Genomic DNA, 21,242 nt, shown 5'->3' on the forward strand with positions numbered 1-21,242 from the left:
CCCCTTATACAGTGCCCACAGTAGTAGTGCCCCTTATGCAGTGGCCACATTAGTAGTGCCCTGTATGCAGAGCCACCAGTAGTAGTGCCCCTTATGCAGTGCCCTCTATGCAATGCCCTCATTAGTAATGCCCCCTGTAGTAGTGCCCCCAGTATTAGTGCCCCTTGTAGTAATGTCCACACTATTAATGCTCCCTGTAATAGAGCCCCCAATAGTAATGCCCCCAGTAGAAGTGCCCCGTGTAGTAGTGCCCCTTGTAGTAGTACCCCCAATAGTAATCCAAACAATAGTAATGCCCCAGTAGCAGTGCCCTCTGTCTCAGTGCCCCCAATAATAATACACCCAACAGTAATGCCCCTTGTAGTAGTGCTGCTTACATAAAAAAATAGTTCCCTTAAGCCCCGCTCCTACATCCGTGACCAACCAACAGGCTGCTCCTTTGGAACAATAGGAGAGACATCATGACATCTCCCATAGTGCACACAGTGGGAGCCGTAAGGTGGAGCTCAGAAGTGAACTCCTGAATCTGGCTGCCACTAGCACTGCAGGGAAAGAGCCGTTTACCCACTGGAAACAAAATCTCAGTGTGCGCATGGCAAATGGAGCCTTACTGTGGCACCGGGCTGAGGTGGGCTGTCTCCAATTACAAGTGACGGAATGCAATTCTGCCCCATTCCAGACCACTTTAACTCCTGTATATATGTATATATATGTAGCTAGGCCCCTGATCACATTGGGGCCTAGCTACATTCACTTTTAAAAGCAATAGGCAACCTAGAGCCCTTTTCATCTCTCCTAAAAGCACACATTCAATGTCACACACATGTACCACTGGTATGCATGGTATTAAAGGACCATCACTTAGTTTGCCATATCTGCCAACTGTCCCCAATCTGTCCCCAAATAATTTTAATCTGGTCATTGAGACAATCGTCCCCATCTGTATTTTCGCATAACAATAAATTGGCAGACTGTCTTGCTTTCTACTACCTGCTCTTACAGCTTTGATAAGCTGTTTCTGTTGGTGAAATGCTGTTGGGAAATGCATAACGGTGGGTTTCGTTCTGATTGAAATGAAATAGAACACACATGTGACCAATATGATTGAGTACAAATGAACACACTTTATTTACAAGTAACAAACAAACAATTAACAAACAACATACAAAGTATACTGTATACTCAACTTTTGTCTATGTATTCAGATGACACTGGTAAATCATCATCTTCAGCATAAGATGTACTTCATCTTATCTTCTTCTCTGGGGAGCCCTCGTTTTCCAACGCCCAGATAATTCAATATACATTGCAGGCACCTCTACTGCAGAGTCTTAGGTCCATACATGAGCTAATGGGTCCTTTGTGTACCTCTGGTTTATATACCCTAGTCTGGGGTGTTGGCTTGCCAGATATTAAGCCCATATCAGTTACATACAGTGCTAGGTATCAAGCACTCATTGGTCCGGCATAGCATTGACCAAACTTATCTCTATTGCACATGCTCTGTAAGCACTAAGATGTTCAGACAAAGACATACAGTAATGATGTATCCTAGTATGTTTGGAGATGAACTGTTTCAAAACTCCTTTGTGTACAGTGTAGACATCACTGCTAATTACCCATAATGCTTAGCATATCTACACATCTTACAATGGAATGTAGCTAACTGATAAGAACATAGAAGCTATGAATGGCTCATTATACTTCTAGTAGTAGAAATGACAGGTATAGCTAGGCCTCAATATTTATGGCTTCAAAAGGTAATTTGACCATTCTATGGAAAAACAGCAACTGTAATAAGACAATCTCATTTCAAACCTCAAGAGGCCTAGCAAGGGGTATATGTGTTTGTAACTTATATGCCTATGTAGAAATTAACTATTTACTCCACTGATTACATTAAAACTGCCACACTCCACATTGTGGTTTTCACCTATAAAAGATTAAAATCACCAGCTTTGTTGGCAGTATGGTGGCATATTGGTTAGCTTTACCATCTCAAAGCTAGTGTTCATGCTAGCACCCTGCACCTGTCACAACCCATGCATTTCCTCTAGAAGCAGCAGAGCAGAGAGTGACACCGAGATAGGAAAGAGGAACTGCACGGGTTGTCACAGGTGCAGAGTGCTAGAATGAACACTATCTAAGTGGAGTTTAATTGTCCTTTTTGTGTGTATGTGGGGTTCCTCCAAGTGCTCTGGTCTTATCTCACAACTACAAAAACATAATAGTTGGTTAAATGTGTTCTCACAAAATGTAATTCTATTGTGTATGTGTGTCCATGTTATAGGGAATAGATTGTAAGGGAAAAATTACTAAGACTCATGTTTGACTTAGTACAAATCACAAATTTACTAAGCATTGTATTTAACTGTCTATTTTGTTAAGATGGTGACCAAAATGGAAATGCTGTACAATATGTACAGCGCTAACCCCAGTATGACAGTCAGAAGTTCTCAGCCAATCAGTGCTTCCATATTGATTCCCATGGCAGTAACCAATGTTGGATCATATTGGTGTTAGCATTGTACATAGTGCAGAGTAGAGATGTGCACTGACCCTTGTGTTTTCATTTTGGTTTTGGTTTTGGCTTTGGATCTGGATCTCCCCTGATTTTGGATCTGGATTGGTTTTGCAAAACCTCACCTTCATGTTGTGTTTTTCGGTTTTGGTTTTTGATCTGGATTTTTTCTTTAAAAAATCATAAAAACAGATAAAAGCACATAAAATGGGCCTCTTTTTGTTCCTACAGTATTAATAACCTCAATAACATTTATTTCCAGTCAATTTTGACCACCTCACAGTTCACAATATTGATTTTTTTAATCTAGTTTAGGCCCAAAATTTGTGCCAAGATAGCTGGCTGACTAAGCTAAACTGCAGCAGTGGGTGGCACAAACACATGGCAGTTCAACTTCAAACATGGCACATCAGGAAACACTTTTATTATTCAAGAAAGGCCTGGCAGAGTTGGAGTATATATGTAGTTGAAGGCAGGGCAGGGACAGGAAGGGTTGATTGGTAGTAAATTTTATTTTGTTTTTTGATTCCGAAGAAAATTTATGAGGGAGAAGGGGAAGGGAGGAGACATTTACAAATAAAATTGATACATTCTCATTAGTCCTTGCCACAGAAGAATCTTTGAGCATGGCTGCTGCTGCTGGGAGTTGATTTTCTCATCCCAGAAGGGGACCGGGAAGAGTATTTTTAAATAAAATAAACAATTGACTTAAATAATCATTTGCAAACCTTGTATAAAGGCATTTCCCAACCTGTACAGGGGCATAAAAAACATAATTAGTTAGTGGCCTCAAACTGCCACTTAACCAGCACAGATATGTGGACAAGCATAAGATCTATGATTTAAGGCAGGGGTAGCCAACCCTGGTCCTCAAGAGCTACCAACAATGCATGTTTTCAAGGTTTCCTCACAGAAACACAACTATAATAATTAACTCCACCTGTAGCTCTTTCTAAATGTTTTGGAGAGTAATGAATACACCTGTGCACCAACTAGGTCATCTGGAAAATGTGAGCTCTTGATGACCAAGGTTGGCTACCCCTGAGTTAAGGCCTTACATTGTGTCTTTCTTGAGAATCCTGTGCCTGCTTCTGCAGCTAGGAGTGGATTTTTATCCAAGAAGGGGACCATGAAGAGTGCTTTCAAAAAACAATTGTCTTATTAATTCTTTGAAAACCTTCTGTAAAGGCATTTTCCAACCTGAACAGGGACATTAAAAAAAGAGGTTTAGTTAGTGGCCTTCAAACTTCCGTTGTTCCCACTGTCCACTTAACCATATCAGATATGTGAACAAGCGGAACAGAGCATTAAATGCAACATTTCAGATTTAAGGTTGAAGTCTTTTTCTTGGGAATTCTTTCTTGAGCGCCATGCCTGCTTGCTGGGAGTGGATTTTTTTCATCCCAGAAGGGGACCAGGAACAGGAAGTGTGCTTTCCAAAAATAGATATACAATTGCCTTAAATAATCCTTTGCAAACCTTCTGCTCTGTAAAGCAATTTCCCAATCTGTACAGGGACATTAAAAAAATACTTAGATATGCGAATGAGCAGAACAGAGCATTAAATGCAACATTTCACTTTAAGGTTTAATTTTTATGTTGTGTCTGGAGATCATTTAGATAGTAGAAAAAGAGCTCCACCACAAATGGCAGGTGACTAAAGTTGCACAAAAAGTTTTAACAGAAATAGATACAACACCAGATCAGATGTTTACCCTGGAGGATCTGTCTGATTCATCAAGGTGCCCCCAACACCAAGATTGTGCAAATTCTGCCAAAAGAGAGACTGACACCACGGCAAAACATAAGAGTCACCTTCTGGATGTGAATTGTCTCATTTGCATGGGGAAAACCCAACCCCCAGATGAGAGGGATCTCAGCCAGTGGACAACATTGAAATCACCGTTAAAAAGTCACATTGGAAGACTACAGTGTGGAGAATCTTTCCTCACAGTCTGGAGAGGCCTCAGAGAACATGAAAAAAAGAAAACTCTAGGTGCTGAACTTCAAGTGATTTCTCCATCATGTTCTGTAGTGGAAAGGTTTAATTCACATGTTTTCTATAAATCAGTTCAAAGTTACAGCCTTCAAAGTGTCTGGCTATAACACCCACCTTTGCCAGGAATTACCAAAGATTATTACAAACAAAGGATTCATCTGTCTGGAATCTGTCTGGGAATTCATGGATCTTATCTGGCCTGAATGAACTAAGACATCCAGTGATTCTGTGTTCTGTAGCTGACTTTATTGCTACCTGAATCACAAACTGAAATACGGAATAGTGAGCACAGACAACATAGAGGCCTTTATTATTCTGCTGCCTGCATGCCAAGCAATACCTCCCAGACTACACCCACTGGGGGGACCAGGTCTTGATATTGACCATCCCCATCTGTTTCTAGGCCTTCATCTTCCAAACCATCCATCCTGGACTTCCTGTCCAAAAAGGTTAAGCAGGGTATAGAAAGAGGAGCTAGATGTCCCCGATTACATTTTTTTCATCTATAATAGATGATGTGGAGAGATGAGAGCTTCAGATGTTGGAACAGGGGCTCCCACCTATTTGGCTTCCCTCCAGAGAACAGAGCTCTGCTCCTTGGGAAGTGTCTATGCCTGAGCTGATAGGCAGTTTCTGTCTGTTGGTAAACACCCTTCAGGAGATTGCAACCCAAAAAAACAACTATAATAATAATGTGTCCACTGATAAGTGATAACCAGCCTGATCCCTTAACAGCAACATACCCCATATGGCCAACTCATAATTTGACACCCAGTTTGCAGCCTCCTCTTCCTTATGACACAAATCCAGTTGCCATGGTTCATCAATCAGCCATGTGTGGTCCACCCAATTTTTGGCCTTCTACATTTTAACATCATAATAACACACTATAACACACTAGACTTATAATATTTGCTTTTGTTTACATTTTTGAATAGAACAGTTTTAGAATCTAGGATGTCCACTCTATATAGGTTTGTAAATAAATATAGGCTTTAGTTTTTTAGAGCATATAACTTTATAAGCTGTTAGGATAACATTTCTACTATGTTTAAGATTTAAAACAAAACTTATTGTAACCAAATAACTTAATAAAAAAAGTTTTCATTGCAATATTCATGCAGCCCCTTGACAGACAGCAGCACAGCACTCCTGCACAGCTACGCTGATGACAGTGGCAGCCAGGTGTGGCTGACATGCGCAAAAAAATATGTGTTTATTTATTTTTGGGGCAGCAGCCCCTCGACAGACAGGAGCACAGCAGCCCTGCTCAGCTATGCTGATGACCGTGACAGCCAGGTGTGGATATATATATATATATTTTTTTTTTGGACCAGCAGCCCTTTGACAGAGAGCAGCACAGCACCCCTGCACTCCTACGCCAATGACAGGTGTGGCTAACACGCCAGACAATTTATTTTTTTTTAACACTGGGGTGAGCCCCTGAAAAGAGGCAGCAGCCCTTAACAGACAGCAGCACAGCACCCCTGCACTGATGACAAGTGTGGCTAAGTTAACACTATTTTGTTTAATTTTATTCACACTGGGGGTGGATGAAGATCCCCCCCTGGACAACACATCACTACAGCCAGCCATCCCCTATGGACAGGATAAGTACAACAGCCAGCCCCTATGGACAGGACAATGACAGCCAGCCAGCCCCTATGGACACAACAACAGCCAGCCCCTCTATAGACAACAGCCAGCCAGTACCAAGTATTAAGTATTGACAAACAGCACAGCAATGCTCCCAGCTCCCTCTCTCTTCACTCTCCACAGCCAGAATGAAAAATGGTGACAAATTGTGGGACCTTTATAGAATCTAAAACCCGTGAGAATCTGACAGTGGGATGATAATGTTTTGACTCGTTTTCAGTTCCAAGTCAGGCGGGAAAACCCTAGCCAACTCATATCTGCATTGGATCCCCAAAGTTCAGGTGGGTCCGGTTCTTAGGGAACCGGACCTGCTCATCTCTAGTGCAGAGGTTCTCAAATTGTGTTCCACGGCACCCTAGGGTGCAGCAGCACACTTACAAGGGTACCACAGCCAGGAGGTCCAGTTTCGACCCAAATCAAATTATTTGAGCCGTCAAGTTATTAAGGTGTGTGGCTGTGCCACACACAGCCCGATTACCGACAAGTAAAACAGCAGTTTCTGCATAATCTTATGAATCGTTGCTATGTACTAATAGCCTAATGCAGTAGATTTCACAGAAATCTCCTGCAGAAGGCCAATTAGCTCTGCAGTCTGCAGTCCCCATTATTGTCAATGGAGACTACAGTTTGACCCCTATGTACCAGTTTGGCCCAGCTGGAACCTAGGGGTGCCACAAAAAATTTCTGGGGCACTAAGGGTGCCTTGAACCAAGAAAGATTGGGAACCACTGACATAGTGTACAGCATGTCCATTATGGTTCCAGTCACAGCATTTTATTGTTTTACCAAGACCCATGGACTACTACATGGACAAGATGACTAAGCACATCCAAGGAGTAGGTAAGTATGAAGTGTGAATGTGTTTAGTAAATGGTTAACACAGTTAGTGTGCATGTCCTGTCATTATAGTAATATTTTCTTTACAGTGTCCCTGCAAACTGGCATTTGTGGTTTTATAAGTGCCAGCATGCCGGGGAAGTCTTGCTGGGAATTGTAGTTCCACTTTAAAGAACAATATTATTTTCTATATTTTACACAGTTATCCCAGCATCCAATGCCAACAGGGAAGCAGGAAAGATCACTGGGCTGATTGATCCTCTGGAAGGGGGATGCCAGTTTATTTTTGGGGTCCTGACTTTCAGAGGATTTCCAGACCTGTTGCGGCCAGTTTCAGGCTGGTTAAAATTATAGCATGGGTGCCCCATGTTGTGTGTCTCCCTACAATAGTGTATGCCTCTGTCTTGTTAAGGTGATTCTATTATGCTCATCCTCTCTGTTGTTGCATAATTTAGACTGTGTGGTAGGAAAAGGGGTAGATTAATAATGGGACGCATGGAGCTACAGCTCCAGGCCTTCACATAAAAATAGTGTGTGACAAGCTGCCTAGCTGGTCACACAGCTAGCATGTTGGTGATCAGCTGCCTAGGCTGCCATAAAGTATAAGTAGTAAAATAGTTTTTGTTTTCTCACCAAATTATGCATTTTTCTTTTTTTAAGTATCTAGGGAGATAGTGGGGCTGATAGTGTATGGGTATACATGCCCACATGGCACTGGCAACACCTACAGGGCACTGGTCACAGCTCCTCCCCTTCTCAGTATAGGCCCTTTAAAATTTTCAGCCCCAGGCCCATGTCACCCTTAATGCGGCCCTGGGTAGGGGTAATAATCTATATGGTGTTCTGTGCATGTTATTGTGTGTGTGGTGTGCAGAAAAAGAGAATTACAGGTTGCAATGAAAAACAGTGCTTTACTGGTTGCACCCAATGGTAATTTCAGGAAGTAGCATACATTTAATGCTTGTTTGTTGATGCAGATATTGTGCAGACAATAATGACATATTGCAGATAGAATTATCATAGGCAAACGCAAATGGGGGTTTCCGGTTGCCTGGAAACCCCCTTCCCCAGCCCACACTATAACCACAATAGAAATAATAAGATAATAGATTTTACTTCTTCTCAGGATCCCAAATGAAATAATTAGTACCACCTGTGGATCTTTTTACAGTGCCAGTCAGTAGTAAATACACCTGTGCACCAACTAGGAGATATGGAAAACATGCACTGTTAGCAGTGCACTGCTATAGACCATCAATATGGCTAATTATTAATACTGCATAATAATTGACAAACCAATGCATTAGGAGACCAATATGTACATATATGTAAAGGGCAGTGTAAGGTTCTTCTGTTACTCCCAGACTCTAAAATAAATACATTCAGCTCAGGCCCTACTGTAGCATTTAATGGATTACTGTGATTGCTGGTCCTGTATATGCTGGAATTATGATACACAATACACTTTGTATGATGCATAATAAAGCTGGTTAAGTACTAATTGTGCCCTCTTCATTGACTTGCTAAACTCACTCTAAAATCAAGCATTTGGAAAGCCCCCTCTAGAAATCCTTGTCACTGTGCACATTGGCTGTTTTAATGACTAATTTAGGCTAGACATTTTTCTGCTGCAGCAATCCTTTGGACACTGCATCCCTCCTGGCAAGCATAGTTGATGCTGACTTATTTTAACCAAGATGTAAGTGTCAATGGGGTATATTTACTAAGGTGTGGGTTTTTAGAAGTGGTTTTGATGCCCATAGCAACCAATCAGATTCTAGCTATTACCTTCTAGAAGGTGCTAGATGAATGTTAAGTAGAATCTGATTGGTTGCTATGGGCGACAAAACCACTTCTAAAAACCTGCACCTTAGTAAATATACCCCAATGTGTGCTAAGGAGGAGCACTGCTTTCAAGGTAGCTGCAAATGGTGAATTAGAATTAATTGCTAATAAAGGACCCACTTCCACTAACCTAAAAATGCTGGACTAACGTTGCACCAGGTGATATACATTTTTCTGATAGAGCCAAAAGCACTCCTGGGCTTGCGGCAGCGAGACCCTACTGCAGGGTCTCGTCGCAAGCCCGATGGTCGTGATGGTCTTGACCATCGCGACCATCATTTTGGCCGCTCGCTGTAGCTGTGGGTGGTCACCCACAGCTATGCGAGCAGCCAGGAGGCCGCTCCAATTTTAGGTAGGAGGGCCCTGATTCAGAGCGAGCGCTCTGGTCAGAGCATCCGGCTCTGAATCAGGCCCTAAGAACACTGATAATCATTTTTTTTAATAATCTCTGCATTTAACATGGATTATAAATAATAAGGTCCTTAGCACATGTTTGACCAACATGTATGCCCATCTACCATGGCAAGGTGAACTTTATCAGGTGGGTCCCTAACATCTCTAATACAGTACTGGCACATTATATAAATGTTTCCATGTCTTACCTATAATAGTGCCCTTTCTAATGCCTAGACTGCAATGAAAGGACCCATAATAATGAAAAAACTGAAGGTCAGGTGGGAGTGGTGCTAGTCGAAGCAGGATGAGTCTCAGCCTTCAAGTGTACAATATATGCAAAAACACAGAGGAAAAAATTAGGCTGGACTACACACAGTCATTTTAAAACATAATAAGAGGTGTTTCCATACTGAGACTTGTAATACCCACCTAATAAAGTTCACCTTGACGTGGTAGGTGGGCATACATGTTTGGCCAAACATATGCTAAGAACCATATTATTTATACTATATGTTAATTATAGAGTTTATTATAATTGTTTTGATTATCAGTGTTCTTAGTGCTTAGAGTGTACACCTGCATTTTCTTTTTTTGTATGGCATTACAAGTCTCAACATGGTAGTACATCTTATTATGTTTTAAAAATAGGGTGTGTGCATTCTAGCCCCCCTTTCATATTTAATAGTGTTACCAGGTTGGTTATAAACAGTATTGAATTTGGATTAGTGAAAATAATAACTGGTATCTCTCTTATAAATCATGAAGTGAAGGAAGTAAGAGAAGGAATGTTAGAAAACAGAGATGACATTGATTGCCTGTTACTCAAGCAGGAAGTGGGTTATTTATAACCCTATTGAAAAAGAAAATTAAACAGTTGCATGATATTAAAGAAAACATGCACCAATACAAGGACTGGGATGCTTTTGATTGAATAGTGCAAGATGGCAGATGGTTTACACAAATACTACACTAATGATGGGACTAATAATAATTTCCCCTTTCCTGATGATTACTCATATGCACACAACAATATGTCCTCAAAAAGTAATGTGCCTCAATCCAATGAAGAACTAAAGATTTCCCTTACTGATGCAAATCTCTTTTTTAGTTAACTATGGCGGATATGGGCCACTACCAATGGTCCAGGGCTTGTGAGGGGCATCCAGAGAAATTATCGCATCCCTAAAACAATTTTGCTTATCCTGTAACACCTCCCCATAGAAGAAAGTAATTAGGAAACATTTTGATATAGAGTTATTAAGTGCTAATTAACATTAACAAGGGGTGGACTGTTAAAGTTAAATCAAAATTTCTATACAACATAAATGTTTTTAGCTAATTCTTGCAGTATCCAAATGGATAGTGATGGATTAAACACAAAAATATGTTATTTGATAAGAATTTCATGAACTTTGACTATATTGGTGCTTGACAGTCTCGAAAACAGAAAAATCATCAGCCTTGGTTCTTATTTGTTTTACTGAAGAGCTAACATCCTTATCTACTGAATGTCACTTTGACTAAGTCTCCAAATTTTACAAACATCATCTGATTTTGCTTACATGTGCCCCAGACTGCCCCCACACATTGGTATTCCCTTTGCTATACTTCATCAATTGCAATAACTGTTGGCAAAGTAAATGAAAAAACCCCTGTTAATGATCTGTTCACTATGTGTATAAAATGTATTGCAAATCTGCTTCAAGGCAGAATTCAATCTGAATTCTCTATGTATTTACTTAACGTTACTCTGTGCAGAGAAGTGAAGATGACTCTTTAAATAAACCACTATTTGCTTTATCACAAACTCACCGAAGGAAAAAAGTTTATTGACAGCATAATGTAGATCTAGGATTACATCATTTTCAGATGCCTCAATGTCTTTAAGATTTCAGTACATTATGCTTAAGGCTGTTTTACATTGGTCACAAGCTAGAGATACAAAACAATAAGAAATTTTCCATTCAGTCACCCTACCATGTCATTACAGGATTTTGGTACTTACAGGCTATGGCATTTACATTTTTATCATCGAAGGTGGTTCACCTTTTGGTGCTTGCCTCTGCTCGGCATGTGTCGGAGCTTGGGGCTCTTTCCTGTCATTCTCCTTACCTAATTTTTCATGAGGATAGGGCTGAACTCTGGGCCTGATTCAGAGCCGGACGCTCTGAATCAGGGCCCTCCTACATGAAAATTGAGCATCCTCCTGGACGCTCGCATAGCTGTGGGTGACCACCCACAGCTTATGCAAGCGTCCATGATGATGGTCGCGATGGTCAAGACCATCGCAACCATCGGGCTTGCAATGGAGACCCTGCAGTAGGGTCTCGCTGCCACAAGCCCTGGAGTGATTTTGGCTCTATCAGAGCCAAAATCACTCCCACTGACATCACTAGTGATGTCAGTGGGGCCGGCTTCAGTCGGTAGGCATTCCCATGGGAATGCCTCCATCTGGCAGCCACGCCCCCGGCACGCCCACCAAAGGGGGCGTGCTGTCAATCAACATTGACAGCACGCCCCCTTTGGTGCGAGACCCGGAGCGATGACTACCCCGTCGCTTGCCGGGTCTCGCGCATGCGCACGACAGAGCTCCCTCCATCGTGCGCATGCGCAGTGGGGTAACATGGACCCGCTTGCGAGTGTCCTGCGCTCGCGAGTGGGTCTGAATGACCCCCTCTGTACACAGATGTGTTGTTTGCCTAAGGTGGTGTCTGCATTCCACATAAACCAACCGAGTGTGGGGACACTGGAGTCTAAGTACAGTGATGTATAGATGTGGGTTAACTGGGAGCTGGCACTTTAAGAATTTAGAAAGGTAGCTAGCTCCTCCCCCTCTATACCCACCTACAGGTCAGTCTTAAAAAACTGTGCCCAAAGAGAGCTGGAAATAGATAAGTGCAAAGGAGAAGGGAAGCTAAACCATACATGAACAAAAAAGAACATACAAAACCAGACAAACCCTGAAGAAATAACTGTCAGAAGCCTGGAAAAACAATAAACCATGTAGGTAGAAATGGCGCAGGGTGGGCATCCAGTGTCCCCTGTGGAATCAGAGAAAGGGATTTATCGGTAAGTACCAAAATCCTGTTTCCTCCTTCATCCACTAGGGGACACTGGGGTCTAAAGACCTGATTCAGAACCGCTCACGAGCGCTATGCGCTCACAAGCGGGTCGATGGTGGCCCAGTGCACATGCGCACGATGGAGCCAGCTCTGTCGTGCACATGGGCAAGACCCAGACAGCGACGGCAAACCGGGACTCATACCAAAGGAGGCGTGCTGTCGATGTTGAGGGATAGCACGCCACCTTTGGTGGGTGGGCCAGGGGTGAAGCTGCCCAGATGGAGGAATCCCCAGCGGAACACCTACCATCTACCATCTGGGGCCGGCCCCACTGACCGAAAGCACTCTGGGGCTTGCGGCAACGAGACCCTACCACAAGGGTCTTGTCGCAAGCCCGATGGTCGCAATGGTCTTGACCATCACAACCATCTTCCTGGCCACTTGCTATAGCTGTGGGTGGTTACCCACAGCTATGCGAGCGGCCAGGAGGCCGCTCTGAAAAACAAGAAGGACGGCCCTGATTCAGAGCGAGCGCTCTGTCAGAGCGTCCAGCTCTGAATCAGGGCTTAAGTACAGTGGGGACATCCCAGAGTACCCATCCTGGGTGGGAGAGCGCTGAGAACACTGCAAAACAGCATAGCCATACTGCGAAGCAGAGGCTGCAAAAGTGTACAAACTGTAAAACTTTACAAAAGTATGCCGGCCCGACCAAGTGGCCATCTGACAAAGGGGAGTTAGAGAAACCCCTTGGGCAGCCACCCATGAAGGACCCACCGAGCACATAGAATGTGCTGTAATAGAAGCAGAAGGCTGTTTAGAGGTGGCCAGATAGGCCTGTCTGATGGTCAGACGAATCCAGCATGAAATAGTTTGCTTTGAAGCTGGCCTGCCAGGATGAGCAATATCATATTAAACAAAAGCAAATCTGACTTCCTGAGAGATGCTGTCCTATCCACATAGATCCTAAGAGCTCTGACGATATCTACGATTCTGGATGCTGCAGAATTGTCATTCAATACCGGAACCGCACTCGGCTGGTTTATGTTGAATGCAGACACCACCTTAGGAATAAACACATCTGCTTACAAAGTTCAGCCCTTTCCTCATGAAAAATTATGTAAGGAGGATGACAAGAAAGAGCCCCCAAATCCAACACACACCGAGCAGAGGCGAGCGCCAAAAGGAGAACCACCTTCCAAGATAAGTCTGTAATGTAATGGTACAGCAAATTCTGAGTTGTATGCCTCTATGCAATTGCAACACTGCAATCCTCCATCCATGAGAGATTCCATCATTACTATCTTCAACACTTAAACTTACCCCATGTTTTGTGCAGGAGATGCAACTAAATTTGTCATTCACATTGCATACACATGACTCAGAATAGGCAGCTACTCTTGTTACACACCAATGAGACAGCCATTGCTTGGAAGTTCAAAAATATCTGCAGTATGCTCAAAATTACTAGATGTGGATGTGTTCCGACTTGTGAGTGACTCATAATCAGGCCCACTGTCTACATAATATATTAATTGCTTCTGGAAATAAATGTAATTCACACTACCACGTTAAGTACAGAAGAAGCTTGGAACTCAGAACTATGTAGACCCCCAGATCAGGGGTATTTTAAGAGAGGACGGGGCCCGTGTGCAGACTCAGTGCTGGTCCCTTCCTCTCTCTAGTGGTGCCTCGTAGGCCAGTGGGTGCAGTAGATTAAGAGTTCCAGAATCGACTGCACATGTGTGGGTCTCTGGGAATTGGTTACTGCGCCTTTTTCCCGGCAACAGCAGTACTGCACATGCACTAGACACTGGGAAAATGGGCCCCACCATGTTCCCAGTGATTTTTTCTGCTCTGCAGTGCCAACTAGGCACTGCAGAGCAGCAGACTGGAGATAATGGATAGGTAAGTATAGAGACTAAATGGGTGCAGGGTGTACAGTGTGGGCCTCTCTGGACCCAGGTGCACCACACAACTTGCAACTACTACAGATATGCCCCTGCCCTAGATGATACAGTATCTCCTGTACCAATGTTATTCAATTAACCCATGCTTGCTCCCTTAGTATCTCTGAGTCCAAATTTAGATGTTACAGGACCCATATTCTACCATATTACATAAAGGCTATCAAAACATTTGTGCATCCTGTTGCATATGTAATGTAACTATATTAAATAGATCAAAGGAGATTTTGAGGACAGATATGTCAACCTACCCTGGTCCAGTTTTTGTCACATGGTAATTTTCCAATTTCCACCTATTAAGAAATGTTGATATGGTCATAGTGTTGACATTGACCATGTTGAAATTCATCATGTAGACATGACAGCTTCTGGGTCATGTCTACATGACATAACTTCTGGGTCAAAGCTGTGCTTCTCAAGTATTTCAGTACATATTGTTTGGCTATACCTCCACAACATAACCAGCACTGCACACTGCACAACAGCATAGCCATACTGCGAAGCAGAGGCTGCAAAAGTGTACAATCTGTAAAACTTTACAAAAGTATGCCGGCCCGACCAAGTGGCCGTCTGACAAAGGGGAGTTAGAGAAACCCCTTGTGCAGCCACCCATGAAGGACCCACCGAGCACATAGAATGTGCTGTAATAGAAGCAGAAGGCTGTTTAGAGGTGGCCAGATAGGCCTGTCTGATGGTCAGACGAATCCAGCATGAAATAGTTTGCTTTGAAGCTGGCCTGCCAGGATGAGCAATATCATATTAAACAAAAGCAAATCTGACATCCTGAGAGGTGCTGTCCTATCCACATAGATCCTAAGAGCCCTGACGATATCTACGGTTCTGGATGCTGCAGAATTGTCATTCAATACCGGAACCGCACTCGGCTGGTTTATGTTGAATGCAGACACCACCTTAGGAAAAAACACATCTGCTTACAAAGTTCAGCCCTTTCCTCATGAAAAATTATGTAAGGAGGATGACAGGAAAGAGCCCCAAGATCCGACACACGCCGAGCAGAGGCGAGCGCCAAAAGGAGAACCACCTTCCAAGATAAGTCTGTAAAGGCTCAAAAAGGGAAGACTGGAGAAATGAATGAACCAAATCCAAGCCCCATGGGGCCATTGGAGGAACAAATGGAGGCTATAACCTGATGACTCCTTGTAGGAAGGTCTGAACGTCCGACTATAATGCTATTTTTTTCTGAAATAAAATGGACAGAGCAGACACCTGAGCCTTCAGAGATGCCAGATGAAGGCCCACTGAAAAACCGGCCCGCAGAAAAAGAAGAAGCCTTGACACCCTGAATTCTGATGGAGGAGAACCCTTGCAGTCACACCAAAAGACGTAAGCCTTCCAAATACGATAATAGTGTTTTGAAATGACTTCTTTCTAGTCCGAAGCATAGTAGGAATCACAAGCGAAGGAATTCTCTTAACAACCCTGCCGTTAAACAAAGCTGTCTTAAGTCCTGATGGATAAGCGGTCCTCTTGCAGAGGAAGAGGCCACAGGTCATCTATCAGTGGAATATATAGGTTGGAATACCACACCCATCTGGGGCCACCAATAGCACCCTGGCTTTTTCTCTTTTGATCCTCTGAAGAAGATGAGGAAGAAGTAGGGTCAGAGGAAACAGGTAAACAAACTGAAAACTGCAAAGGAGTTGTTAGAGTATCCACTGCCAATGCCTGTGGGCCTCTCATTCGCGAGCAGGAAAGCGGCAGTTGATGGATTAACCTTGATGCCATCAGGTCTACCTGAGGAAGACCCCACCACTGAAGCAGTTGCTGAAACACTTGCAGGTTGAGCGGATGAATTTCCAGTCTCCCAGTTTTATACTCCTGGAATGAAAATTGCTGTCCAGGGAAGAATGTGGCTTACTTTCCTCATGGCACCCCAACTTTGGTGCTGCCCTGTTATTTATGTATGCCACAGCCGTGGCATTGCTAACAGGTGAGAGGAATTCAGCCACCAAAGCAGAGATGTTCGAGTCCTCGGTGACAATTGTACTCACTGATGAAGAACAAGATGAAAGAAAAATGAGACCCCGACCACTGAGAGAGCAGGTCCAATTGGAATGGCTGGGCATGGAACCTCCCATACCGGATGGACTCGAAGGTCGCAACCATCATCCCCAGCTGTCGAATACACAGGTGCACTGACACTCTCGATGATGTTGCAGTATCAGCTGCAAAATGTGTTGAATGGAGGTGACCTTTTCATGTGGAAGGAACACCTTCTGCTTCAGCATGTCCAAAATCATTCCCAGAAATGGCCAGCGCTGAGTAGGCTGCAGATTATTTTTTTGGGAATTTAAGAATCCAACCATGTTGTAAGAGAAGACTGTGAGTAATCGAGATGTCTAGTAACAATTTAGTTACTGAAGGAGCTTTGATTGAAGAGATCTTCCAAATAAGGGACAATAGTAATACCCTGAGTCCAAAGCAGGGCCCTCATAATGGGCCTGACCTTCATGACTAACTTAGCTGCTGGTAAAGACCATAAGGTAAGGTCTGAAATTGAAAATGAGAGTCTCGCACCTCAAACCGAAGGAATGCATGATACGGAGGCCAAATGGGCAAGTGGAGGTAGACATCCCTTATCTGTAAAGACACATGACATTCATCCTTCTCAAGACCCTTGTGATAACAGATTGAAGGGACTCCATCTTGAACCTGAAGGCCCGCAGATCTGGATTGAGATTCTTGAGGTTCAAATAGGTCTCACTGATCCATCTGGCTTGGGAACTACAATCAAGCTGGAATAAGAACCTGCCCCCCGCTGGTGTACTGGAACATGTACCACCACTCAAGAGGTCAGCAGACAAATGGGTTGTGATGCAGGAAGCTTGCCTATAGCTTCCTGCATTACAAACCCATGTGTCTGCTGACCTTGGTAAACCAGTTGTGCAAATTGAGGCGGAGGTTGGAGTTGGAAATCTAGCTTCCATCCCTTAATAACAATGTCCCAGATCCATGTACTGACAAGATTGGATCCAAACTTCTTTGAATTCCTGAAGGCGAGCTCCTACCCTGGGATCCACCAGGTGAGAGGGGAGCGCAGCATGCAGCTGAAAGCTTATCCTGTTGAGACAAGGATGTAGTGGCTCTACTTCTACCTCTGGAACCATGGGAGATGGCAGGTGCTCCTCTGGAATGACTTCTGAATCTCCCTGGAACATGTAAGGACCGAAAGGATGGTCCTGCAAAAGGTTTCCTAGGATGGGGAGCCGTAGATGGGAGATAAGTGGACTTACCATCTGTGACTTGAGATAGCCACTTATCTAGTTCAGATACAAACTAGAACTTCTCCTGTGAAATGGAAGAGCCTCCACAGCTCTTTGTTGACTCCACATCAGCCTGCCATTGTCGTAGCCAAAGTGCTCTATGGGCTGAGATAGCCAAATCCGAGGATCTGGAAGAAAGATTACATATGTGTGCAATCTGTTCTGCTAAAGGAATCAGTTCCTCCACTGACACCTCAGACCTAAGGCCCTCAGAAAGTTGTGTAGCCCAGGCTTCAACAGGCTTGTTGACCCAGCAGCTTATTAGTGCAGGAGGGACACTGTAAATCAACTTTAAAGTATTTTCTAACTTAATGTTGGAAGTTTCCTCTAAGGACAATGCTCATGGAACCGGGAGCACAGTCTTCTTAGACAGACAGAACTCCACTGAAGGCGGAGTCTCACATAATTCCCTACTACCTGAAGAAAACGGATTAAAATAAAAAAATATATATGGAACATTTCACGAATTTGCATTAGTATATGTGCTGCTGAAGCGAGCTCTATAGTTTAAAAGTTTTTGAGACACTTTGAACGTCTTATCTGGGGTGTTTCAACGCAGAGGTAAGGGTTTCAACCAATACCTCACACTCTGGAAAAGTGACAGCCTGTCTTTGTCTTTTATTAAAGATAGATGGCGTAGTAGAATTAACATGTAACACCTGGTGGATTGCAGCAATCAATGCCTTTACACCCTGAGATAAAGGTTCCACCTTCTCAGGTTTGAACCTCACCTTCCTTTGTTCTGGTCTCTCGTCCTTTTCCGACTCATCCCACCTAAGGGGATTTGGAATCAGTCTTTTAGCAAGAACTAGAGAGGATGAGGCCCTGGAAGTGGCCCTGGCTGACATAACATTAGTGAGCCCTTCTACAGATCTGGCTAAATAATGTGCCCAATCTGTTCAGAGATGGCCGACGTCTGAGATCTTGCAACTTTTCTCTCTCTGCAAGAAGCTTCCAGCTCTGCAGACAGATGAGACATGACTGAAGTAATTGTCTTAGTATTGCTTAACAGATATTGTTTAAGTACCATGCACTCTACCGATTGCATCACTGCAACACATTGTTGGTGAAGCAGCAATCTAAGGCTCTGAAGCACATTTTTCACACAGCAGTAGATGACTGCCCCTGTGTAAATTTCTCTGCACAATTTTGCAGGAAAAAGGATTTAGAGCAGCTTTAGACTCTTTAGAAGTCATGTACTGACACACTGAAGGGATGGTGAGAAAACACAGAGACTGTATACATGGAGAGGAAACAGTAATACAAGGCCATATAGGGATTATTGATTTCACCCAGCCCAAGTAGCACTGATACAATGATTAGTGCTATCTAACACAATATAATGTGTTAATTGCTGTGTAAATACAGTTGTATTCCTCAATTGCCTGACTGCACTTTTCACAATCAGGCAGTGTCCCCTAGTGGATGAAGGAGAAATATTGGTTATCCTTTTTTACCCCTGATGCATCACTCAATGGTATCTCCTTCTCTAGAGTCCAGATGTAGAATGCATTATAGATCATGGATATAATATAGCCTCTTTCCTCTCTCATTCATAACACAGAATTTGTACCATGGCTCAAACCACAAGCCTTAAAGGTGTGGTCACATGGTAGTCTCCTGTGTATTGGCCAGCTGGTGGATAAAGAGAGGATAATTCTTTCTTGGATGTCCAAGACAAGTTATTGCTTCTGCTTCACAACCCTTGGTCTTATCTGCAAATGAGACACTTTGGGGGAGATTAGCTTCTAACTGTAACTTTTAAGGCTGTGTTTGAAAAATGACAGGAGCTTATTGGTTAGTATTCCATCTCCCTCCACTTTATCTCACTCCAAGCTTTATGAAATCTCCCCCTTAATACTAAGTGCCAGTAGACAAACATTTCTGCACAGTTCTGACACCATTTGAGATATTATACATGACAGAGTGCTCTCCAAAACATACTGTACAATCTGTACCTGATTCTGGGTTGCACATAATGTGGTTTCAATTTCAAAAGCCTGTAGCAAACGCAATGTAAATGTAATGGTACAGCATATTCAGTGTTGTATGCCTCTATGCAATTGCAACACTACAATCCTCCATCCGTGAGAGATTCCATCATTACTATCTTCAACACTTAAATTTACCCATGTTTTGTGCAGGAGATGCAACTAAATTTGTCATTCACATTGCATACACATGACTCAGAATAGGTAGCTACTCTTGTTACACACCAATGAGACAGCCATTGCTTGGAAGTTCAAAAATATCTGCAGTATGCTCAAAATTACTAGATGTGGATGTGTTCCGACTTGTGAGTGACTCATAATCAGGCCCACTGTCTACATAATATATTAATTGCTTCTGGAAATAAATGTAATTCACACTACCACGTTAAGTACAGAAGAAGCATGGAACTCAGAACTATGTAGACCCCCAGATCAGGGGTATTTTAAGAGAGGACGGGGCCCGTGTGCAGACTCAGTGCTGGTCCCTTCCTCTCTCTAGTGGTGCCTTGGTGGCCAGTGGGTGCAGTAGATTATGGCTATGTGCCAGAATCTACATCACATGTGTGGGTCTCTGGGAATTGGTTACTGCGCCTTTTTTCCGGCAACAGCAGTACTAGACACTGGGAAAATGGGCCCCACCATGTTCCCAGTGATTTTTTCTGCTCTGCAGTGCCAACTAGGCACTGCAGAGCAGCAGACTGGAGAAAATGGATCGGTAAGTATAGAGACTAAATGGGTGCAGGGTGTACAGTGTGGGCCTCTCTGGACCCAGGTGCACCACACAACTTGTAACTATTACAGATATGCCCCTGCCCTAGATGATACAGTATCTCCTGGACCAATGTTATTCAATTAACCCATGCTTGCTCCCTTAGTATCTCTGAGTCCAAATTTAGATGTTACAGGACCCATATTCTACCATATTACATAAAGGCTATCAAAACATTTGTGCATCCTGTTGCATATGTAATGTAACTATATTAAATAGATCAAAGGAGATTTTGAGGACAGATATGTCAACCTACCCTGGTCCAGTTTTTGTCACATGGTAATTTTCCAATTTCCACCTATTAAGAAATGTTGATATGGTCATAGTGTTGACATTGACCATGTTGAAATTCATCATGTAGACATGACAGCATCTGGGTCCTGACAGTCCTATGACTGTAACTTCTGGGTCAAAGCTTTGCTCCTCAAGTATTTCAGAACATATTGTTTGGCTATACCTCCACAACATAACCCCATCCCTTTAAGGTTTAAACCTTACCATGTACAATGAAGAAAAACTCAAAAAAGGGATTGAATAATAAGTGGTTACTCTTATAAATCAAGTAGTCAGTTCCCGAACAATCTTTGTTGTGGATTATAGAGGGGAAAAAATCCACGGTAAACCCAAGGTCCCCTTGCTCATATCCTTGTTGCAAATTAATGTACAGGGTCTTTGATGATTGTTGCTACAGTTGCACGGGTTGTCTTTAGGGCAGGAGGGGGAAGGGTGTCAGGGTGTCCAGGGCCAGATAAAGGTCTGTGGGGGCCCCTGGGCATTAAACTTGTGGGGGACCATATATACCATCATCCCCTGTAGTAATGCCCCTTATGCAGTACCCCCAGTAGTGGTCCCCATATGCAATGCCCCCAGTAGTGCCACTTATATAGTGCCCCCAGACCCCCCTATGCAGTGCCCCTT

The sequence above is a fragment of the Taudactylus pleione genome, unplaced genomic scaffold, assembly GCF_031769625.1.
Source record: "Taudactylus pleione unplaced genomic scaffold, aTauple2 ptg000602l, whole genome shotgun sequence".
Lineage (NCBI taxonomy): Eukaryota > Metazoa > Chordata > Amphibia > Anura > Myobatrachidae > Taudactylus > Taudactylus pleione.